General features: G+C 40.7%; 2 non-coding genes across 2 annotated transcripts; one reads left to right on the top strand and one right to left on the bottom strand.

The window, feature by feature from the left end:
• Window positions 1–9,576: 9,576 nt before the first annotated feature.
• LOC141637131 (small nucleolar RNA R71) lies at window positions 9,577–9,683 on the bottom strand. Its single transcript, XR_012541693.1, has one exon. It is a non-coding gene; the product is annotated as a small nucleolar RNA R71 (small nucleolar RNA).
• A 10,981-nt stretch (window positions 9,684–20,664) lies between these two features.
• LOC141635818 (small nucleolar RNA R71) lies at window positions 20,665–20,771 on the top strand. The gene has a single exon (XR_012540476.1). It is a non-coding gene; the product is annotated as a small nucleolar RNA R71 (small nucleolar RNA).
• The last annotated feature ends 3,226 nt before the right edge of the window (window positions 20,772–23,997 follow it).

The raw sequence follows: 23,997 nt of genomic DNA, 5'->3' as shown, positions 1-23,997 counted from the left end.
AATGACCTGCAGTCGGGAACAGTTTAGAGTCTGTCAACTGCCGGTGCCGGTCGTTTAAAGTCCGTTAGACTACGTATAAAGGCTCGCCAGCCATAGGAAGGAGTCATACCTGAGCATCTTTGGGATATGTCCTTGAATTGCTTCTTGTTCACACGTAGACGCTCACGAGCCGTTGAAGGTGGGTCAAGGCTCGCCAGCCATTGAAGGTGCGTCGAGGCTCGCCAGCTATTGATGGTGCCTAGAGACTCGCCAGCCATAAGGTGCATGAGGCTCGCCAGCCATTAATGGTGCGTAGAGACTTGTCAGCCATTAAAGATGCGTTGAGGCTCGCCAGCCATGTTGATGTTGTAAGGCGCGTAGAGGCTTGCTAGCCGTCGAAGGTGCGTAGAGACTCACTAGTCATTAAAGGTGCGTAGAGACTCGCCAGCCATTGAAGGTCGAATGGTCGATTGCGGGAAATAGCCTGATTTATCGGGCTTATATCAAGAAGTTGCCTGTTGATAGTGGACTCCGTGGGGAGGTCTCAGATGTCCTGCTGGGGAATTTTGGTGTTTATAAGGGATGTTCGCGGTGCTGGGGAAGAGATAGGCCCTTTGTAACTTGGGCTTGGCTCTTGCGGATGGCGGCCCTTGTTACTGCCATTTGCAATTTTGAATTCTTAAAAGGGGGTAATATTTTTTTATTGCCGTTGTTCGGAGTTTGTGAAAATAGCGAATTTTGAATTTCACCATTTGCTATTTTGTGTTTGGGAAAATTTTGTTGTGATAATAGCGAGTTTTACTTTCGCCATTTGCTATTTGTCTCTTTTTTTAAAATAATGGTTTAACTCCGTTATCTTGCAATTTTGTGAGAAATAGCGAATTTTTGAATTTCGCCATTATCTATTTGTGAGGAAAATGACGGTTTTTAATTCCGTCGTTCGAAATTAGTGAAAATAGCGAATTTTGAAACTTGCCATTTGCTATTTGTGAAGAAAATTACGGTTTTTAATTCCGTCGTTTGAAATTTGTAAAAATAGCGAATTCTGAAACTCGGCATTTGCTATTTGTGAAGAAAATGAGGGTTTTTAATTCCGACATTTGAAATTCATGAAAATAGCGAATTTTGAAACTCGCCATTTTCTATTTGTGAAGAAAATGACGGTTATTAATTTCGTCGTTTGAAATTTGTGAAAATAGCGAACTTTGAAACTCGCCATTTGCTATTTGTGAAGAAAATGTTGTATTGCGTGTGTTTGGGCCAAACCACAAAACTTCGCTGAAACTGATAAGATTACCCAAAGAGGCACAAGCCTTTGTGCGATGTAAGGGGCCTCCCCTTATTTTCTTAAAAGGACGCGAGGGCAGTTGATACTGTCATTCGTGTACCAAAAATAAACCTAAATATACTAACGGAAGCTAGTGATAAGTAGGGTCGATTCTCCACAGGGAGGCAAGATATCTGTCTAAAGGTCCGTCTATCTTAGTCACAATGTGGGGGTTTTTAATTTGATTTCTAAACTACTAAAGGTTTAAAGGGAAGAGAAATAAAGTAAGAGCAATAAAAGTGAGAAAATACGATAAGAGTGATCAAATAAGAGAAAGTATGCCAGGACTTCGGTTCACCATGGTAGTCCATCGACTGAGTTGCAAATAGCCTAGACAGGGAAAGGTCCTTCCTGTCCACTTTCTATCCTAGATTTCCACTAACTTAACTTCTGTCCTTATTAGGGTAGGCTACTGTTCATAGCAGGTCTATTCATTCCAATCTTCCGATCCAGGAGTAAAGTTAGCAAGATTAATGTAATTTATAAGCGTGCACTCAACTAAATTGGTGTTACAATTATATTGCTATGGGGAAAGATTCTCACATATAAATTATCTAGTCTATTCGCTACATCGTCATAATCCTACCATGGATTCCCTAGTCCTAACATAAAGAGAATTAGCTACTCATGTTCTTAGGGGTGTCAACAATAATAACAACAAGCATGCTAATTAGGGACATAATGAAACGATTACAATCAAGCATAAACAAGACTAGGGCAAGAGTAATAATGAAAGAACAAAAGATTAATGCAAGCAAAGTATTAAGATTAAAAAGGAAAGAATGATTACAATCTTAAGAATCCGGCATAAAGATCAATCCACAAAGCAAAGCAAAGAGTTGAGAGATTAAGCAGTAAAAAAAGAGTAGTTAAGAGATTTAGAAGTTTGAGAGATCGTAAAAGTGTATGAAAGATCTCCTAATGACCTAATTACGACTTCCTTATATAGGGAAGCGTAATACTTAACAAAATAAACTATCACGGCTTAATTAAACCCGCGTACAACAGCAAACCCCTCGATCGAGTGATTTCAGACCACTCGATCGAGGTCTTCTCCAGCAATTCTTCTCGATCGAGCAGTTAAAGCTTTCGATCGAGTAACTCCTATAAACACCATTTTGATCGAGCTCTTGGAATCACTCGATCGACCACTTGTCCAGCCAAACCACTCGATCGAACCATAAATCCTCTCGATCGAGTGGATGTCCATCATATCAGCCTCTAACTCGTCTTTGGCAGCTTCCTTGACCCTCCTTCACACATCTCGAGGCACGTCTCTTGCTCCAATATTCCTGTCTCCTTGTAATGCATGATGAATAGGACGAATAAGGCGCGGTTCCACTACTTTCAGGTTCATTTCTACAAGTTAGACAAAACGAAACAAAGTAGCCAATTCGGGGCATTTTGCAATACATAACGGTACAAAAAGTCATAGAATTGCGTGAAATAAAAGGCTATAAAGACTATATAAATTGCACGTATCAAATCTTCCCAAACCGAACCTTTAATCGTCCTCGAGTAAACTAAATGCAAACTAATGGAATGGAAAAGAAAAATCAGAGCTAGCTATAACTTGTCTACTTGAACCAATTTAATGCAATCGAAAATTAACAGTCATAGCTACAGCAGTCGATACGCAAACGAGTTATATGATGTTCATAAATAAAGCTGACCTATCGACCTTGCAAAACCAACAAAATCGGACTCTCACGGGGTCACTCTTCTCTCATGAAGCAAAGGGTGAAATATATGTGTAAGAGAGAAAGAGAAACAGTCGCTCACCAAAACTACGACCTACATAAGATGCATGCAACAAAAATGATAGACAATTTATGTACCATACATACATTCCAACCAACAATGTCCGTCACAGCCGCGGGCTTACAAATGATATGGGAAAGTGAGGCTACAGGTGAGGAAAGGAAAAACAGATTATCGAAATGTAGAGGTAAAGCGTCAAGCCAGTTCCTAAACAAGACCAAATAAAACTATCCAAAACCCAGCTGACTAGAAAATAAAGCAGAAGTGCCCTTCATGGCACACAATTCACTAACCAAATACACTATCTCCTCAAAAAGATGTAAATAAGGACAGAGGAGTGAGACCGTCACAAACTTCCCTTTTTTAATATGGTCTCATTTTTTTCAAATACAACTAACTTCTTTTTTCAATTTTTTTCTTTCTTTTTTTCTTTTGCTCACGTGTAATTCAATTTTTTCAACTCCTTTTTCCTTTTTTTCTTTCTCTTTCACACGTTCCTTTTTTTTTCCATCTTTTTCTCATTCTTCTCATTTCACCAACTCCGAACAATGAAAACATGCCAAACTCGCGCAAGGATGAATATACCACAAAAAGTCACACTAAACTAGCTTGACAAGGCCGGCTAAATTTTGGGTGTAGCTAACCGGTAAAAAAGGCTATATTTGGCTAAAGTGGAGCTAAATGAGTGAAAATGAAAGAAAGGGAAATTTGCAAGCAACTCCCTGCATGTGACACCGACCACAAACCCAAATGTATGCATTTGACAAGAAATCGATTTTCATAAATGTGCAAAAGTGATGAACATGTTATGCAAGGAGTACTACTCTCAATTTCTAATGAACTGGTCATGAATGTCACAAGTTATATGGCTCTAAAACTCAGAAATTGTAAATTAGGTTGCCAATTTATCAGGTCAAGTCTACACAGTCAGCTATATTTTTGACATTAACTGGTAGATATGCGCAAGACTAAACTAATAACTGTCAATAAAAATGCAAGACTCAAGTAAAAATGACAAGTTAAAGTGCAATTTCATCACGGAAATCTATCGTTCCGACTCAACCTATATGCAAAAATGAAACGTGAATATTTTTTTTATTTTTTTGATTTTCTTTTGGATTATTATGATTTTTGAAAGAAATAAATACAATGCAAGTAGAAAAAGTAAACGTGAATGCAAAAACAAATGCAAATGCAGACTCAAAGGATGCATTACCCTCCCCAAACCAAAAGGGACAACGCCCTCGTTGTCCTCCAGCATACACCAGCAGAAATATATGGGAACATGGTAAAAACAACCAATAAATGGATGAAAAACAATAAATAAAAAGGAGACAAAAATAAATAAAAGAGCAAGAATATACATACAAAACACAAACTTCCTCAAACCAGCCAGAAAACTCGGGAAGTGAGTAGACCAGTAGCTACTCGTCGTTGTCGTCGTCGTCCTCCTCCTCCTCCTCTACCACCGTGTAGTCGGGATCACGCTCCTGCTCCCTCCTCCTCCCCTCCTCAGCTCGTACTCTCTCCTCCACCTTAGCGGTGTCTGCCTCGCTGGCTGGCTGTGGGTACCCCTCCGTTGGGTACCAGTAGAAAGACGGGTGTGGCCAGCCCTCAAGGAAAGGACGTCCTATCCTCATGTGATGCTCGTATAAAGGGAACAAAGCAAGTGCAATATCCCGCTCCATACGAGCCTGCCTGGTAAGAAGCTCAAGAAGCAAACCGTCACGGCGTCCTTCGTCTAGGACCGCAGACGCCTCAAAAGGTGGAGGTGGAACAAAATTAGCCAGGTAGACCGGCTGTGTAGTCTCAGGAGTGGGAATAGGGATCGGTGTAGGAGTGGCCGTGGAAGTCTTGCCACCCGTAGACGGTGTGGATCCCTCTCCGGTCTCAGGTCTCCTCCGCTTCTTAGAAGCGGAAGTTGTGGTAGGTGGAGCAAGTGGAAGGTGGTAGAAGGGCAAAGGTGTAGATAGCCTACCCCTAACAGTAGGCAAAGGGACAAGGCGGGGTAGGGTGGTGCAAGGTAAGGTCTCGGACAAGGAACCACAAATCTTCCAAAACCGATGGTCAGAAGCAAGCCAAAACATAGACAGCATGGCAGGGATGTCGAGGTACCTATCAGTGTCTAGGTGTGCTAAGTTACAAGGGAAGTTGGGGAAGATAGAACGGGCGAGAAAGGTGGCAATGCCACCACAGACAATGGTGCCCGACATCTTCTGCCCCACAATATGAAAATACTGAGCAGTCAAATAAGCAATGTTAAGGACAAAGGGGCCCTCGCTATCGATGTTCAGATATCCCCCAAGAATACACATCTCAATGTTGATTGTTTGGTTCTTTACGGCCAAAGATGGTCCCACCAATGAGACACAAAAAGTAACGGGACGGGGGAAGGTGGACATGAGCGAGTCTGCGCTTCTAAAAACTGGTCTGTGCCAAAGTCCGCCACAAGATACGTAGGACCTTCCTAGGAGGGTCTGAGGCACCGGTAGAAGACAAACCTAACCTACTGCCAAACTCAGCTAGGATCCAGTTCGTGGTCCGGTTAAACAACCGGAAGGAAATACAAGAACTACCCTGGTCAGTGGCGTAGGCAGCTGCAGAAAAAGTGAAGGAGCTGAAAAACTCGAGGGTCAGCTCCTTGTAGGTCGTGACACTCATGGTAATAAGTCTAGCCATCCCCTTCCTATTTAATATCTCAACTACGGGGTCGTAAATACCTAACATCTCAAGCGACTTTCGACACAAAAACTTTGTCGAAGCAAAGTCACAGCTCTCTAAAGCGTAAAAACGAGTACGATGCATAGCGTTAACAAAACGTACCTCGGGGTAGTCGGGGTGCGGGTCAAGAGAATAATCGACCCGGAAAATAACTCGGCCAACGACGGGTGTGGCTCGTCCGCGACCCCGTCCTCTAGTACCTGAAGAAGAAGCCTGTCCAATAGCGGGGCGAGGTACTAAGGCAGCCCGGTAGGCGGCTGTAATAACTGGTGACGATGCAGCAGGGGTCGTCACCGTAGTCGGCACGGTACCAGAAGTTGAAGCAGCAGCTGTACTAGCTGAGGCAGCAGAAACAGAACTAGCAGCAGTGCTAGCAGAGACGGTGGCAGCACTGACAGTGGCATAAACAGCGGAGGCAGAGCTAGCACTAACAGAAACGGAGCTAGCAACAGCAGTAGTAGTACCAGCAGTAACAGTAGGAAAAATAGTAGGGGAAACAACGGTACTAACAGTCGGAGTGACGATGGTAATAACAGGGACCACCGTCTCAGTCGAGGATGGAGCAACAGTCGAGGTAGTCGAAGGCAATGTACTACTATCCATCCTAATCAAGCAAGCAATGGGGAAATACGATCAATTAATCAAGAAAACTCGAAGTTCCCAATTATCAGACGGATTTTCGAAAAAATCGAAAAACCCTAAACCCTAATTCCATTAACAATGTCGAAAATAATCAAATAAACAACAAAGGAATGAAGGGGGATACTTACTTGATGATTAACCCACGAGATTAAGCAAGAAAATCGACAAAAACCAATGCAAAAGACGGATTTCGAATAGAAAACCAGCAAAACCCTAATTTCCAAAATTAGAAGCAACACAAACGAATTTTAATGGGAAAATTGAGGGCTTTTGTCGGTTTAATAACAAGGAAGATAATGTGGGTGTTAGATTTGATATTAAGGGAAGATTAGGGGAGGAAAATGGGTAAAATCGCACAAGAAATCGCAAACAAGGAGGAAAATTAAGTTAGAATGAAAATAAGAGGAAGAAAAGAAACTTCATGCGTGTTATAAGCAAGTTCTCTCGATCGAGTAATTTAAAACCCCTCGATCGAGAACTCTGGCTTTAATTCTACTCGATCGAACAACTTTCCTCTCGATCGAGTAATCCTCATTTTTGACATTTCGATCGTGTAACTGAATCTACTCGATCGATCACTTTTCTTGGGCATTCCTCTCGATCGAGTACAAAAAGTACTCGATTGAGTTAGTTTCTCGTGTAACTTATTCCAATGCGACATAATTTCCCCAAACCTGCATAAAAAGACGCAAAAACACATTGATGTGACCATAATTGGCGCATATTTAGCCCCCAAATTAGCCTTGTTCCCATGCTTTTTACTGCTTATTTGGGTCATTTCTTATCTTTAGTTCTTTGTTTTGCATATTCTTTGAGATTTTGATCCCTTGGTAGGAAAGGAGTAAGAATCTTGCATTTTCATGGCAAAACGAGACTAAATTGATCGAATTCAATGACCAAGCATCAAGGAGAGACAAGATTAGAAGGCCTTTGTACATATCATAGTAGAAGAGCAATGTTGAGAAAGGATCCTTGAGTCCCCAAGGAAATCCCCAAGGAATTTATGAAGAAAAGGGAAGAAAAGAAGAAGATTTGTTGCTGACTAACAATCCGAGCGGATTGTCACCAATCCGTCCGTCCCGCAGCAGCACAATACGAGCGGCTTTGCCACAATCCGCTCGGATTCCCCCTCCTCAATCCGCTCGGATTCCAACGCCAGAATCCGCCCGTCCCGACCCTATTCCGCCCGGATTCTAGCACAGCACGGATTGTCTTCTCCAAGCTACGAAGAAAGAAGCCCTTCTCTCAGAAAATACCGGCTCCTCCTTGCTCAACTTAAAAAGTGTAATTACTAGTTTAGCCCTTAGTTAACCCTAATGCATCCTCCCTAATTTCCACTATAAATACCCCATTAGTCTAATTAGAGGAGCATGTTCTTCTTATCAATAATTAGTGTAGTTAATATCAATCAAATCTCTCTTTAATATTGTAATCAAGTATTAATCAAGTTTTAATCCAAGTTTTAGTTCTTTAATCTCTCTTTTGTTCATCCTTTATTTTGGGTAATTGAAGATTATTTGGGTTATTGTTGGAAGATTGACAACCTCTCAATCAAGCATTCAAGTACTTCTATTATTCTTGCTTTGTTATTGGAATCATTAGTAGGTATAATCTCTTAATCCCTTTTTTAATTATTGTTAATTACTTTCATTTATTCATCATGTTTCATATTGTTGGTATGATTGACAACCTTGCTAGAATGATCAACATGATAATGAGTGAGTAGTCTCTTAGCTAGGGTTAATGGGTGATTAGGGGAAACCAACATGGGGAATGATTCATGCTTAAATTAATATGCTTTCATGTTTTATTTGCTTGCTTGTTTTGATCTCAACTCATGCAAATGTTATATTTGATGAAATGCTAAGCCTATGAATCCTTGCATTTACTATCATCTCCTATCTTTTCAATGAGACTTGTAAGATATAACCCAACTCGAGTCTCATTAGACCATGCATGTTGTTGAGTAGGGAAGATTAAGTCGACTTGTAGGTGTTGTACAATCTAATCGATTCGGCTCCGGGACCCAAACTTTCCTAGGATTGTAAGATATAACCCAACTCAATCCATCACAATAATAATTGCTTGCTTATAATTTGAGAACATGTTTGTATGATCATATCCCATGATTCCCCTATGATCCCATGACACCCTAGTGCCTTTAATAAATTGTTTACACCCCTTTAATTCATCTTGCTTGTTTATTTTCATTGCTATTTTAGTTTAGTAACCTTCTACATCAACCCAATTTGTGACACCCCTTAGACACCACTAGTTACAATAGAAATCTCATTTCAACTCCCGTCCCTTGGGATCCGACCTTTACTTGCCTCTTTACTAATTATAGAGTTGTTTGTGTAGCTATAAATTGTGTTTTGATTCGACCGTGACCAACGACCACATCTTAATTTGTGAACAATTTGCGGGATCGCATAAAAAATGGCGCCGTTGCCGGAGACGGTGTTTGTTTGATTTAGATTTCTTTTTATTGTCATTAGTTGTGTCTTTCTTCGCCTTGAGGAAGTAAAACTCCTCAAGGTTTGTTCTAATCATTTTCGAGTTGTTTGATATTTTGCATGTCTAGAAGGTTACAAGGTGATTTGTTACCTTTTGACCGTGAAATCGAAAGAACCTTGACGAACAATAGGAGAGTTGTTAGGAGGAATTTAAGAGGTATTAGTGAAGTTGTTCAACCCACTAGTGAGTTTGTCAATCCTTTCGCAATAGAAGGAGAAGAAAACCCATTACACAATACCCCACAAAATCCACCTACAATGCCAAAATTCTCGTCACACTCCGTACCCACCGAGGAGAATCTACCAAATGGTACTCCTACACCGCAACATCTAACCGGAAATTTTATTGCCAAGTCCGCCTTCATCCAATTAGTTGAGAGGAGCCAATTCGGGGGGATGGCTAGTGAGGACCCTCATTCTCATATGGAAACCTTTTGCGACTATTGTGATGCTATCTCTCAAACGGGCGTGACTCAAGACCAAATTAGATGGGTCTTATTTCCTTTTTCCTTAATCGGCACCGCGAAGCAATGGTTGAAGGGCCTTGATAAGGCCACCCTTGGAATAGATTCTTGGAAGAAGTTGGCTCTAGCTTTCTACAAAAAATTCTACCCACCGGAAAAGACTAACATGCTAAGAGCTCAAATTACGGGTTTTAAGCAAAGGGATGAAGAGTCTTTGTATGAAGCTTGGGAGCGGTTCAAGGGAATTTGTCGCTCATGTCCTCACCATGGACTTAGCGAATGGTTTTTGGTGCAACAATTTTGGAATGGCTTATATGAAGATTCTAGGAACATTCTCAATATGGGATCAAATGGAATGTTCACCGAAGTTGATGACAATCAAACATGGAACAAGATTGAGGAAATGGCGGTCCATAACTCACAATATAGTAGACCTCGCAAGGCTACTAGAGGAGGAAAGCATGAAGTAGACTCCGTTACTCAATTGGGTGCTCAACTTAGTGCTCACATTGACACAATCAACTTGAAGTTTGAACAAGCTATGGCTAGACTTGAGGAAAACTCAAAATCATCGAAGCATCATGTTAATGCCATGACGGCATCCTCATCAATCCCAAGTGGGATATGTGAGAATTGTGGAACTTTGGGACATGACCAAGGTGAATGTAGGGGAACAAATGAACAAGTGAATGGTTTTCAAGCATACAAGAGTGGTACCCCTTATTCCAACTTTTACAATGAAAACACCAAATTCCATCCAAATCTCTCATACAAAAGCCAAAATGTTCAAAACCCTCAAACAACATACACTCCACCACCCATGAGAAACAAAAATCAAAGACCCTTTTACAATCAAAACCAAGGTTACCAAAATCAAAATCCATACAATCACCAAAATGACCAAGGTTTTGATGTCCAAAAAGCGGTCCTCCAAATGCAAAAGAATCAACAAGAATTTTTCACTCAAATGCAAAAAGATAGCCAAGCAAAGGAAACCACAATCAACAACATTCTAGCTCACACCAAGATGTTGGAAACACAATTGACTCAACTAGCATCTTCAAGCTCACAAAGACAAAAGGGGCAATTACCACCTCAAAGTAATCCCCCTAGACATGAAACGGTTGGTGCCATTCATTTGAGAAGTGGTACAAGGTATGAAGCACCGAAGAAGCAAGTTGAGGATGAAATTGTGGAAGCTAGTGAAAAGGAAGAAATTGTGCAAAACTCCAAAGATGGAGAATCGTCAAAAGAAGAAAGTTCAAAGAAAAATGAAGACAAGGCCAAGGAGAAGGAGCCCATTGTGATTAGACTTCCTTTTCCAAGTCGTCAAGCCAAGCCCAAATTTGATGATCAACTTGGAAAATTCATGGAAATTGTGAAGAATTTAGAAGTCTCAATTCCTTTCACGGAATTAATCAATCACGTGCCGGCCTATGCGAAATACATGAAAGATATCCTCACAAAGAAGAAGTCGATCCGGAAGCTTGAGACTATCGCCTTCACTAAGGTGAGTAGTGCAATACTTCAAGGGAGTTCACCTCCAAAGTTAAAGGATCCGGGAAGCTTCTCAATACCGTGTACCATTGGCGACACAACGATCAACAAAGCCTTATGTGATCTAGGGGCTAGTGTGAGTGTCATGCCGTACTCGGTGAGTAAAAGGTTGGGGATGGGAGAGCTTAAATGCACCAATATTACACTCCAAATGGCCGATAGATCGACGAAGACACCATTAGGGATATGGGAAGATGTCCCCGTGCGAATTGGGAAGTTTTTCATCCCGGTGGACTTTGTCATTGTTGATATGGAGGAAGATTCCAACATTCCAATCATCCTAGGAAGACCTTTCCTACACACCGCCGGTGCGGTGATTGATGTGAAACATGGTGAGCTCACTCTAGAAGTGGGAGATGAAAGCATAACTTTTAATCTTGACAACACCATGAGAGCTCCTCGTTTGCATGAACCATGTTTCATGATTGATCATTATAGCCGAAAGGATGAAAGGAAGAAATCGGAACTCCAATGGAAGAAGAAAATTGAAGATGCTCCATTCAAAGAGCAAGTGAATTGTGACAAGGAGAGCTTGCAAAGCTCATCAAAATCAACCAAGGAAGAAGAGGATGGCCTCATTGGCCAAGAGAAGAAATTGGGAGAATTGTCTCCATCTAAGCAAGAAATTTTCAATGATCAACTCAATGAAGTTTGTGGTCTTTGGGACGACGAATTTGAAGGGATTTTTAATCCCTACATTGGTAATGCCATCGATCAAGACCAACAACAAGGGCCAAGGTCTATTGAGAACCTCTACCATGATAATGAACAAGCTTTTGATTACTTCTTCAAGGTGTTGAGCAACATCAACAACACCTTGGACATGCCCCCTTGACATCTCATCAAGAATGAGAGTTTGGTGGAGTCCTCCCTAAACCACCACTTGTAAATATTTCTAACTCCCTAACTTACATTTCAATTCTTGTATTGCATTTTTGTCATCTTTGGATTTTTATTTACTTTGATCAAAATAATTGTCATGTTTGAGAGAAAGTGAGGGAGGGACTAACAATTTCAATTGATGTGTAGTGCTTTTAGCTTAGTGTGGGGATGGCAATTGCCTAGGCTATCCATGTCTTAGTAGTGCCCCCACAATGACGAACACAAGACTTGAAGAAAGAATGAAAGAACGGTATGGGAAATGCAGTGTGCACGGATGGAACTGAATCCGTGTACACAGGGGAAGAATCCGAGCGTATTGCAGAAAAGACGCCCGTCCTGAACTGAGCTGAATTTTAAAAATTTCTTGACTGTGACTGAATCCGGGCGTCCTGTGAAGAATCCGCCGGTCTTAAAGAATCCATCCGTCCTGTAAGAAAGACGTCCGTCTTTGCAGCTGAGGAAAACAAGCAAAATTTTCTGGACTGAAATCCGTCCGTCTTCAAGCAAATCCGCCCGTCCCGTGTTCAGCTAATCCGAGCGGATTGTCACAAATCCGCCCATCTTTAGGCGAGTTTTGCAAAGTCCAGAAGGAGCAGAATCCGCACGGATTGGGCAGAATCCGCGCGGATTGGGCAGAATCCGCACGGATTGCCCCTGCAGATTCGAAAATTTCGGTCTCTTTAAAACCCCTCCCACCTTCATTCATTCATTCATTCATTCATAAACACTACCCACAACATCAAAACCGTCATCCTCTCCATCACAAAAACAAAAACCCTCAACAACATTCACCAAAATCAAATCAAACCATCCTTCCAACAACAAATTAATCACTCCTTCCTCAACAAAAATCAAAACCAAGCACAAAAATCTTCAACCTTTGAGTCGATTTTTGTTTTCATAAAGGCAAAGCCTTTCACCTTCAAATCGATTTGGGCATACTACAAATTGAAGATTTTTCATTCTTTTCTTGGTTAGTTCATCAATGGCAAGGACTAAGGGAGCAACAAAGGCAACAAAGGCACCAAAGGCTAAGGCACTCTCACAAAGGCAAAAGGCTCTTCAAACAAAGAAACCATTGGCTATGGTGGTAGCAACACCAAACTTGGAAGTGCAACAACAACAACAAACTTCTATGGGAGCAACAACACCTTCCACTCCGGTAATTGATCAACTTATGCATTATCCGGAGGTAACTTTTATTTCCGATACCCATAGAAATACCTTTGTCAAGTTTGCTATGAAGTCATTACAATCCACCAAATTCATATGTGAAGATACCTTAGAAAAATTGGGTGTTCTTGAGCAAACAAAAGCCTTTTTCAATGCCATGGGGTTGAAGAAATTGTTTGAAACAAGGGAATTGACATACCCCTCCCGTACCTTGGAATTTTTAAGTTCTTTGAAAGTCACCAAAGTTGAGAATAGGGAGAATCTCGAGTTTCGTCTAGCTAATGTTAGTAGACGCATTACCTTTAGGGAATTGGGTGAAATTTTGGGTCTTAGTGATGAACCGAGTTATTTTAAGAGTTATGGAAAGTATGACCCGAACCTCTTTGGGAGGCAATCTCCGGGAAGAAATTTGAGGATTTTCATGCGAGTCGTGCTCTTTTGGTCCACCATCCGGGCATAAGAGTATGGCACAAGGTCGTGGGTAACACCATAATTGCTAGGAAAGATACCAACCATTTCACAAGACTTGATTTTATTCTCCTTGAATCGGCTTTGAATATCGGAAGAGTACACACCAAGCCTTACAATTATTTGAGGCTCTTGGTAGATAGATGGTTCAACATTGATTGTGGGAAGAAGGGCACGACCGTTATTGTCAATGGCGGCCTAGTCACACTCCTAGCTAAGCACTTTGATCCTAACTTCAATAAGGATAACAAGTACAAAGCAAAGGAGGGTGGCCATCTTGTTGATATGCATACTATGATTCACAAGTTCAAGTGGGTTGCCCATAACCCCCTTGACACTAAGTATGGATGGCTCACTAGTGAAGCTAGATCGTTCACCTTGCCTTCGAAGATTTGCCGTCTAAGCGTCCACCGGACCAATTATCTACTTCCCCTTTCCAAAGAGGCCGAGTATATCATTCAACAACAAAAGAGTGATCTTGAAATGCCCTCCTCTTCCATTGTCATACCACCTTACCCCTTTAAGTATGAAGAGTTCAAACCGGAAGGAGTTGAAGTTGGGAAAGACTATGTGACTCTTCTCATGCAAGCAATGCACAAGCAAGCCTATGAAGATCGGAAAAATGCCTACTTGGCTCAATATCCACCCCTCCTACATTTAGCTAGGCAAGGACTACTTGATCCATCATGTCCTTTGCCTAGTTGGGCGGATAGAAAAGCCTTATTTCCGGGTGCATCTAGGGTCGTTTTGGGTGACAATGAGGTTGTTGGAAATGATCAAGAAGTTGATGATAATATTGAGGAAGAAGCAAGTGAAGAAGAAAAGGATGGTGAAGATGATGATGAGGAAGATGAGGAAGAAAGTGAAGAAGCAAATGACAAGGAAAGTGGTAATGTGACCACTTCTCATGAGGGAAGTGATGGTGATAGCATGATGGAAGATTAGCAAGCCTTGGAGACTCCTACCCTCTCATGGTTTGTCTATTTCTCTCTTTGTATTTTATTTCATTTTGATCATTGTTGAAGTAGTCTTAGCCCCATTAGAGGACTCACACCTCGGTACCATTGAGGTGTTCTCATTCTATTGTTCCCGTTTTCAAAATCCAAAATGACAAATTAGTTTCATGCATAGCATAGTGTGTGCATGAACTATACCCATCCTTGGACATTAGCAATAGTGTCTCACTCGGTTTGGAGAAGTTAATGCATACACAACGGGAGGTAATCTAAATTATCCTCTCCGTCATAACAAAAACCATGCATCATGTAGTGTAGCTTAGTATAGATTGCATTTAGTATAGAAATCATGCATCATCTTTGCATAATTTCCATCATTTTGGCCATTGAGGACAATGCCCATATTAGTGTGGGGATGGGAATTCTAACATTTAACTCTTATTCAAAAATCCAAAAAAATTGAAAAATTTCAAAAATCATACAAATTTGAAAATTGAAAACCCAAAAACATGTTTATTTCCTTTTGTAGTCTTGTATATATTGTCTTGTATATATTGTGTTTGTTCTATCCTTGTTCACATTGATTGACTACGCCACATCCGAGACATGAGGATATTGAAGACCGCATGGTATGATCTTTCCAATCTCCTTTTTCCTCTTTATGTTAATGACTATGTGGCTTTATTTTGATTGATGCGGTATAACAATGTGAATTTAGGACTTGCATTTAGTTTATATGTCATATTAGTTGATAGAATCACTTTCATTAGGATGTTTATATTAGTTGCATCATGGCATGTAGTTGCATGTTAGAAATGTTTTGAAAAATGCCTATTTAGGAACTTTGACAAGAGCAACTAAACCATTACAAATACTTGTTCAACTTAAGACTTTGCCTAATAGAATGGTTGTAAAACACCCTAGATAGTGTCATACTAGTGTCTTTTGACACATGACCCAAGGCCTAGTCAAGGGTTTGCATGTGAGTCACCTATCCAACCCCGTGATGCGATGTGGACTTGGTTAACTTGTCTAGGTGACCTTGTTTGACCTTGTGGTAAGGCAACCCAAAAATATTTTCTATCAATAAGCTTGAAGTGCTCATTTCAAAGAAATTTTGTCATGTGGAAGTAATATAATGCCAAGGAAACCTCAAATGTTATGAATTGTTGAAAGTTGAGAAAGTTAAGTTGTTTTGATGGAGGCGTACCACTTCGATGTGCTTTGGTGTGGGATCCATTGAATTAGGCCCCCATACGGTTGTGAATTCGGCCGCCCAGAGACAGAGTGACTATCACCCCGAAAAGCTATTGTCTAGAGGTTAACCGGTTGCCTAATAAGCGATTGGCGAAAGCAAAGGACACTAGCCCGGAAGGGACAAACCCCATCTTAAATTTTTGAAATGTGAAAGTGAAATGAGGAAAATTTTGAATACTAGTCATATCCACCGTTGTGAATAAAGATTTGAGCATTTCATTCCTAAAAAGCTTTTTGTCAAGCCACTTGGTCGAGCTTGGGACGATCCATGACCTTTACTTTTGTAGAGAATTCGAGACTTGTCATGTCATATGCTACTAGCATCATAGGGATCATCATTCCACCACCATCCGATCGCTCTTGACGAAAGCATTTGGAAATTGAGGACGAAAGTAGTCTAGTTTAACACCATTTGGAGGTGATTTAGTGCCATCCTCTTAGACTCAGTAATTTGTTGAACTAGTATTTGTGAAGGATTACATGCTCTTAAATTTGTTCCTCTTTAGTGTCTCCGCCACTTGATGAGGGAGTGGCTATTCTTTTTGTAGATGCATCCATTATGTGTTTTTGTGTGCTTAAAGTTTGGATGTGTCGCCATTTTGGCAAGACCCACCTTGCCTTGCAAGAAGGCATCCTACCTCATGGTTGTCTTGTTGTGAGCTGAAGGGGCGGAGTGAGACCCGCTAATTGTCTCATATCGGCTATATTATTAGGATAGCTTAGTATTGGTCCTAGTCTTTGTCACCTCTTTACTCGGGACGAGCAAAGGTTCGGTTTGGGGATATTTGATGTGACCATAATTGGCGCATATTTAGCCCCCGAATTAGCCTTGTTCCCATGCTTTTTAGTGCTTATTTGGGTCATTTCTTATCTTTAGTTCTTTGTTTTGCATATTCTTTGAGATTTTGATCCCTTGGTAGGAAAGGAGTAAGAATCTTGCATTTTCATGGCAAAACGAGACTAAATTGATCGAATTCAATGACCAAGCATCAAGGAGAGACAAGATTAGAAGGCCTTTGTACATATCAAAGTAGAAGAGCAATGTTGAGAAAGGATCCTTGAGTCCCCAAGGAAATCCCCAAGGAATTTATGAAGAAAAGGGAAGAAAAGAAGAAGATTTGTTGCTGACTGACAATCCGAGCGGATTGTCACCAATCCGTCCGTCCCGCAGTAGCACAATCCGAGCGGTTTTGCCACAATTCGCTCGGATTCCCCCTTCTAATTCTGCTCAGATTCCAACGCCAGAATCCGCCCGTCCCGACCCTATTTCGCCCGGATTCTAGCACATAACGGATTGTCTTCTCCAAGCTACGAAGAAAGAAGCCCTTCTCTCAGAAAATACCGGCTCCTCCTTGCTCAACTTAAAAAGTGTAATTACTAGTTTAGCCCTTAGTTAACCCTAATGCATCCTCCCTAATTTCCACTATAAATACCCCATTAGTCTAATTAGAGGAGCATGTTCTTCTTATCAATAATTAGTGTAGTTAATATCAATCAAATCTCTCTTTAATATTGTAATCAAGTATTAATCAAGTTTTAATCAAAGTTTTAGTTCTTTAATCACTCTTTTGTTCATCCTTTATTTTGGGTAATTGAAGATTATTTGGGTTATTGTTGGGAGATTGACAACCTCTCAATCAAGCATTCAAGTACTTCTATTATTCTTGCTTTGTTATTGGAATCATTAGTAGGTATAATCTCTTAATCCCTTTTTTAATTATTGTTAATTACTTTCATTTATTCATCATGTTTCATATTGTTGGTATGATTGACAACCTTGCTAGCATGATCAACATGATAATGAGTGAGTAGTCTCTTAGCTAGGGTTAATGGGTGATTAGGGGAAACCAACATGGGGAATGATTCATGCTTAAATTAATATGCTTTCATGTTTTATTTGCTTGCTTGTTTTGATCTCAACTCATGCACATGTTATATTTGATGAAATGCTAAGCCTATGAATCCTTGCATTTACTATCATCTCCTATCTTTTCAATGAGACTTGTAAGATATAACCCAACTCGAGTCTCATTAGACCATGCATGTTGTTGAGTAGGGAAGATTAAGTCGACTTGTAGGTGTTGTACAATCTAATCGATTCGGCTCCGGGACCCAAACTTTCCTAGGATTGTAAGATATAACCCAACTCAATCCATCACAACAATAATTGCTTGCTTATAATTTGAGAACATGTTTGTATGATCATATCCCATGATTCCCCTATGATCCCATGACACCCTAGTGCCTTTAATCAATTGTTTACACTCCTTTAATTCATCTTGCTTGTTTATTTTCATTGCTATTTTAGTTTAGTAACCTTCTACATCAACCCAATTTTTGACACCCCTTAGACACCACTAGTTACAATAGAAATCTCATTTCAACTCCCGTCCCTTGGGATCCGACCTTTACTTGCCTCTTTACTAATTGTAGAGTTGTTTGTGGAGCTATAAATTGTGTTTTGATTCGGCCGTGACCAACGACCACATCTTAATTTGTGAACACTTAGCGGGATCGCATCACACATCCCGACAATACCAAATCTCAAAAAAAATATGCAGACTATAGTCGGTTTCCGCTAAGATAATTAATCTAATGCCTAATAGTCTAAAAACGCAATAAAGTAGTCCAACGGAAATTTAAATTTTACAAGTTGTTACACGGGGCATTCCCCGCTTACTGCCCAAAACACTTCAGTCCCTTCAGCATCTCGGACCGTCCTCTTCGATCGCCATGAGTTTGAATTTGAACTGGTGGAAGGAGAATAGTAGACATCCACGTATGCACGAACTTTCTTCTTTTTCTTTTGTCTTTCCCATCAACATTGGCTTCTTCCCCAGCACTTTGATTGACTTTAATTACACTTTGACCGTTATCGACGCCAGCATCCACTCTATCTATACCTGCAGCAAGGAAAACAGAAGAATGTTCCTCCTTTTCGCTCTCAGTCTGAGGTGGAGGGATTACAATTGCATCACAAAATTCAACATTCTCAGCTGGAGTGTCTATAACTGAGTCAATAGAGGATAGGGCAATGCAAGGTTGAACTTTCATGGGAGCCTACGAGATTTAGACTGATGAAAAATCAATTCTTCATCTCCTACCTGAAATATGAGTGTCTTCCCCCCGACGTCGATCACTGCACGAGCAGTGAATAAAAATGGTCTCCCTAAAATGATAGGGGTGTGAGTGTCCTCGGGGATGTCAAGAAATACAGAGTCTACGGGAATGAAGAATCTCCCGATCTTAACAAGTATGTCCTCTATAACTCCTAATGGCTGTGATATGCTACGGTCGGCAATCTGAACGGTCATGTTAGTGCAATTAAATTTAGTCAACCCGAGTCTCCTAGCGAGAGACAAGGGTAAGACGCTCATGCTAGCACCTAGATCGCATAACGCGTTATCAATCAAATGGGTACCTATGTGACTAGGAATTGAAAAGTTGCCCGGGTCAGTCTGTTTGGGTGGTAACTTATTTTGAACTAAGGCAGTCCCTAATTCAGTTAAAGCTACCATCTCATGATCATTTATATGCCTCTTACGCGATAAAATTTCTTTCATGAATTTCATATAAGAGGGTACCTGGGTAAGCAGCTCGGCGAATGGAACATTAACATGTAAACTTTTCAAGAGCTCGGCAAATTTTCCGAACTGTTGATTAGCTTTGTTGGTCTACAATCGCCTTGGAAAAGGGCACGGTGATAGGAGTTTCAAGCCCCTTATTCCTTTCTTCCAATGTCTCAGCGGGTTCAAACTCATCTTTGCTCGATCGAGCCTTTTTACCTCTCGATCGAGGCCTTTCAGGAGACTTTTCACTCGATCGAGCAATCTCAGCCTCTCGATCGAGTTCTTCAATATCAATAGTGTTCGATCGAGGCACAGTTCAACTTGATCGAACAGTTTCTTCAGAATTTTTACTCGATTGAGTGGTTTCAACATCTCGATCGATTCCTTGAATATCCACTTTACTCGATCGACCCTCAGAACCTCTCGATCGAGTAATATCAGCAGCATTTATACTCGATCAACCACCAGAAATCAGTCGATCGAGTATTTTCTTCGTGCTATGCATGTTTTCAGCATTAGACGATTGTTCACCATCAATAATAACACTCCTCGGGTCTAATATGTCCTCAACAGCTGACAATTTTTGTCCTTCATAAGAACAACCACTTCGCAGGTTAATTAAATTTATCGTCTTCAGGTGGATTCTTCTCGGACTGAGATGGTAAATGACCCGGTTTTCTTATGGATTGGCTCGCGGCCAACTGAGCAACTTGAGTTTAAGTGACTTAATGGATGCTTCTTTTTGTTGGTTACTCATTTGCAGCTGCTTAGTCAATAATTGAATCATCAACTTTAACTCACCCAATTCACTAACTCCACTTGAGGAAGCTCCTTGATGCGACGGTGGAAAAGATGGAGGCTTTACAAAGCCTTGTTGAGCTTTATGAGGAGGAACATAGGGTTGTTGCTGCTGCGTTGGAGGAGTAGGATTAAGAACATTCTGACTGGTCCACCTCAAATTGGGACGGACTGCCCCTTGGTTATTGTAATAGGAACATCCTCCTTACCTATATTGCTGAAAGGCAAGGACTTGTTCCTTTTTTGTCAGATAGTCAACAACAGTGTGACCGTAATTGCTCCCACATCTCTTACAAGTGACAGTTTCCTGTCTAGTCAACATATGAACTGTCTGTTGATCACCAGTAGCTTGCAATTCCAATCTATCAAAACGAGCATTCATGGCTTCCAGCTGAGCCACATCTGCATTGTCGACCGAGTGCACTATCCAAATAGCATCCCTCGGATAATGGGTCACCATCTCCTCAATAATGCCCCATCCCTTATCATCATCTATATTCTTTTAGAATCTCCCATTAGATGAGGGCATTAAGTATAGCACGGTGGTCATCATACAACCCATTATAGAATTGGTTGCATAAAAACCACTGATCAAATCCATGGTGAGGAAGGGACCTCACCAACTCCTTGAACCGACACCAAGCCTCATATAAATTTTCATCAGGTGCCTGTTTGAAACTCGTAATCTTTCCCCTCAGATGATTAGTACGTTGTGGAGGAAAGTACCTTATATAAAAGGCGAGAGGAAGAGTTTCCCAGTAGGTGATTCCGGCTGCAGTGCGATCAAGATCAGTGAGCCACTCCCTGGCTCCATTAGTCAATGAAAATGGAAATAAGACTTCCTTTATTTTGTCTTGGGTCACTCCCTTAGTGGCGGGAATGGTAGAGCAATAGTCAGTAAAGACCTCCATATGTTTTCGCAGATCTTCACCCGCCACACCTCGAAACAAGTTCCTTTCGACCAAATTAATGTAGGACGGTCTAATATCGAAAGTATTACCATCCTCTGTCGAAAACTTGACACCCTTTGGAATCGAGGCAGTTGTGGGCTCTGAGTGACTCGCTATATTAGGCATCTTTACTGGCTTGATAGCATAAATAGATTTGTCTTCTTCACAAGAGTGGTCTTCTGCAAAAAGAAAGTGTTGTAGCTCGGTTTCGAAAGTACTCAAGTCTTCTTTTTGAATCTTTCTTTGCAGTCGGAGTCTGTGCCGAAATGAACTCTCCGGTTCAGGCTCATCTAGAACTAATTCTGACATGTTTGATCTAGGCATACACAACACTGAAAGAAATAAGTGAGAACTGTCTCAAGGAATAAAAATTCTCTGAGACGGATAAAAATAAACGAAATAAAAAGGCAGATATGGCTATTGCCTCCCCGGCAACGGCGCCAAAATTTGATACTGTCGTTCGGTTACCAAAACTAAACCTAAATATACTAACGGAAGCTAGTGATAAGTAGGGTCGATTCTCCACAGGGAGGCAAGATATCTGTCTAAAGGTCCGTCTATCTTAGTCACAATATGGGGGTTTTAAATTTGATTTCTAAACTACTAAAGGTTTAAAGGGAAGAGAAATAAAGTAAGAGCAATAAAAGTTAGAAAATACGATAAGAGTGATCAAATAAGAGAAAGTATGCCAGGATTTCGGTTTACCATGGTAGTCCATTGACTCAGTTGTAAATAGCCTAGAGAATCTATTGTGAGTTGGATAAGGGAAAGGTCATTCCGGTTCACTTTCTATCCTAGATTTCCACTAACTTAACTTCCGTCCTTATTAGGGTAGTCTACTGTTCATAGCAGGTGTATTCATTCCAATCTTCTTATCCAGGAGTAAAGTTAACCAGATCAATGTAATTTAGAAGCGTGCACTCAACTAATTTGGTGTTACAGTTATATTGCTATGGGGACAGATTCTCACATATAAATTATCTAGTGTATTCGCTACATCTTTACAATAATACCATGGATTCCCTAGTCCTAACATAAAGAGAATTAGCTACTCATGTTCTTAGGGGTGTCAACAATAATAACAACAAGCATGCTAATTAGGGACATATAATGAAACGATAACAATCAAGCATAAACAAGACTAGGGCAAGAGTAATAATGAAAGAACAAAAGATTAATGCAAGCACAATATTAAGATTAAAAAGGAAAGAATGATTACAATCTTAAGAATCCGGCGTAAAGATCAATCCATAAAGCAAAGCAAAAGGTTGGAGATTAAGTAGTAAAAAAAGAGTAATTAAGAGATTCAGAAGTTTAAGAGATAGTAAAAGTGTATGAAAGATCTCCTAATGACCTAATTACGACTTCCTTATATAGGGAAGCGTAATACTTAAAAAAATAAACTATCACGGGCTTAATTAAACCCGCATACAACAGCAAACCCCTCGATCGAGTGATTTTAAACCACTCGATCGAGGTCTTCTCCAGCAATTCTTCTTGATCGAGCAGTTAAAGCTTTCGATCGAGTAACTCCTATAAACGCCATTTCGATCGAGCTCTTGGAATCACTCGATCAACCACTTGTCCAGCCAAACCACTTGATCGAACCATAAATCCTCTCGATAGAATGGATGTCTATCATATCAGCCTCTAACTCGTCTTTAGCAGCTTCCTTGACCCTCCTTCACACATCTCGAGGCACGTATTTTGCTCTAATATTCCCGTCTCCTTGTAATGCATGCTGAATAGGACGAATAAGGCGCGGTTCTACTACTTTCAGGTCATTTCTGCAAATTAGACAAAACGAAACAATGTAACCAATTCGGGGCATTTTGCAATACATAACGGTACAAAAAGTCATAGAAATGCGTGCAATAAAAGGCTATAAAGACTATATAAATTGCACGTATCAGCAGCTTGCTCCCCATTACCTTCATCTTCCTCAATAAATCACATAAAATCGCCAAAATAAAACGCCATTTTTGATCTCGTTTTGTGCTTGGATTTGTGTGATTGCCATTGTGTCATCTCAAGGTATATAAATCCTCTTGATTCCACATGAGTTTGCTTGCCTTTTGTTGAGTGAATTCGGACGAACCCTAACTTGTTTGAAATCGATTTGAGCGTTTTTGATTTCCCCATTTTCGAGTGAAATTGGCGCTTGCATTAGGTTAGAAACCTGTTTAAGAGTATAGGGGTGCTTTAAGTTTGCATTTTTGTCCCCATTCTCCCCTCCTAGGTGCGAACAATGCGAATGAGACAAGAAATTGTCTCATTTTGCAATGTGGTGCTTGTTTGCTCGAGTTGTGTGCCCCACTAGGCTTCATTGTATTCAGAGAAGGCCATCTTTGCTATGTTAAACCTTCGTTGGGTGCTAGGGGCGAAATTCCACATTTTGCCCTTATCAGACGGTCTTATGCTGACGAAATAAGAGCCTGTTTGGGCTCAAATTGAGCCATCTTGCTTAGAATAGACCTTGATGGAAGTTTAGGTCGTCCTGGGGCGTGATCGAGTCACGTTGCATTTTCGTGGTCATAATTTGAATTTTTGACTCGTTTGCGCTCAATTTTGGCGTAAAATCGCCTTTTCAACTGGGTAAAATGTCTAGTTGTGACGGGAATTTTTTTTAGTTTATTATTTTTGCAGACCTTGTGTTGGCCCGAGGGTTTTGGGGGTTTTTTTTGCTGTCGTTTTGACTCGTCTTTTGCTTGAAAAAAAGGGCAAGTCGTCTTTTTCGTGAGTTTTTTTTTGTGCTGGATAGGATTGGGCGGGTTTGCCGTTGCTGTTGTTTGCTTTTGTTTTGTATTTCCAGGTGTTTTTTTTTGTTTTGGGGATTTTGTCCGTTTTGTGCCGTCGTAATGCCAAAATTTCGGCTAACATTGTTTTTGTTATGGTTTCAGGTGGGTGTTCAGGGGCTGCTAGGTCCGTTGGGCCCGAGACTGAGGCTTTGGAGTCTCTAGCTATGTCCGGGCCGGTC

This window comes from Silene latifolia, chromosome Y (assembly GCF_048544455.1).
Source record: "Silene latifolia isolate original U9 population chromosome Y, ASM4854445v1, whole genome shotgun sequence".
NCBI lineage: Eukaryota > Viridiplantae > Streptophyta > Magnoliopsida > Caryophyllales > Caryophyllaceae > Silene > Silene latifolia.
Note: the sequence above shows the minus strand (reverse complement) of the source record. Positions and strands in the feature narration are given on the sequence as shown.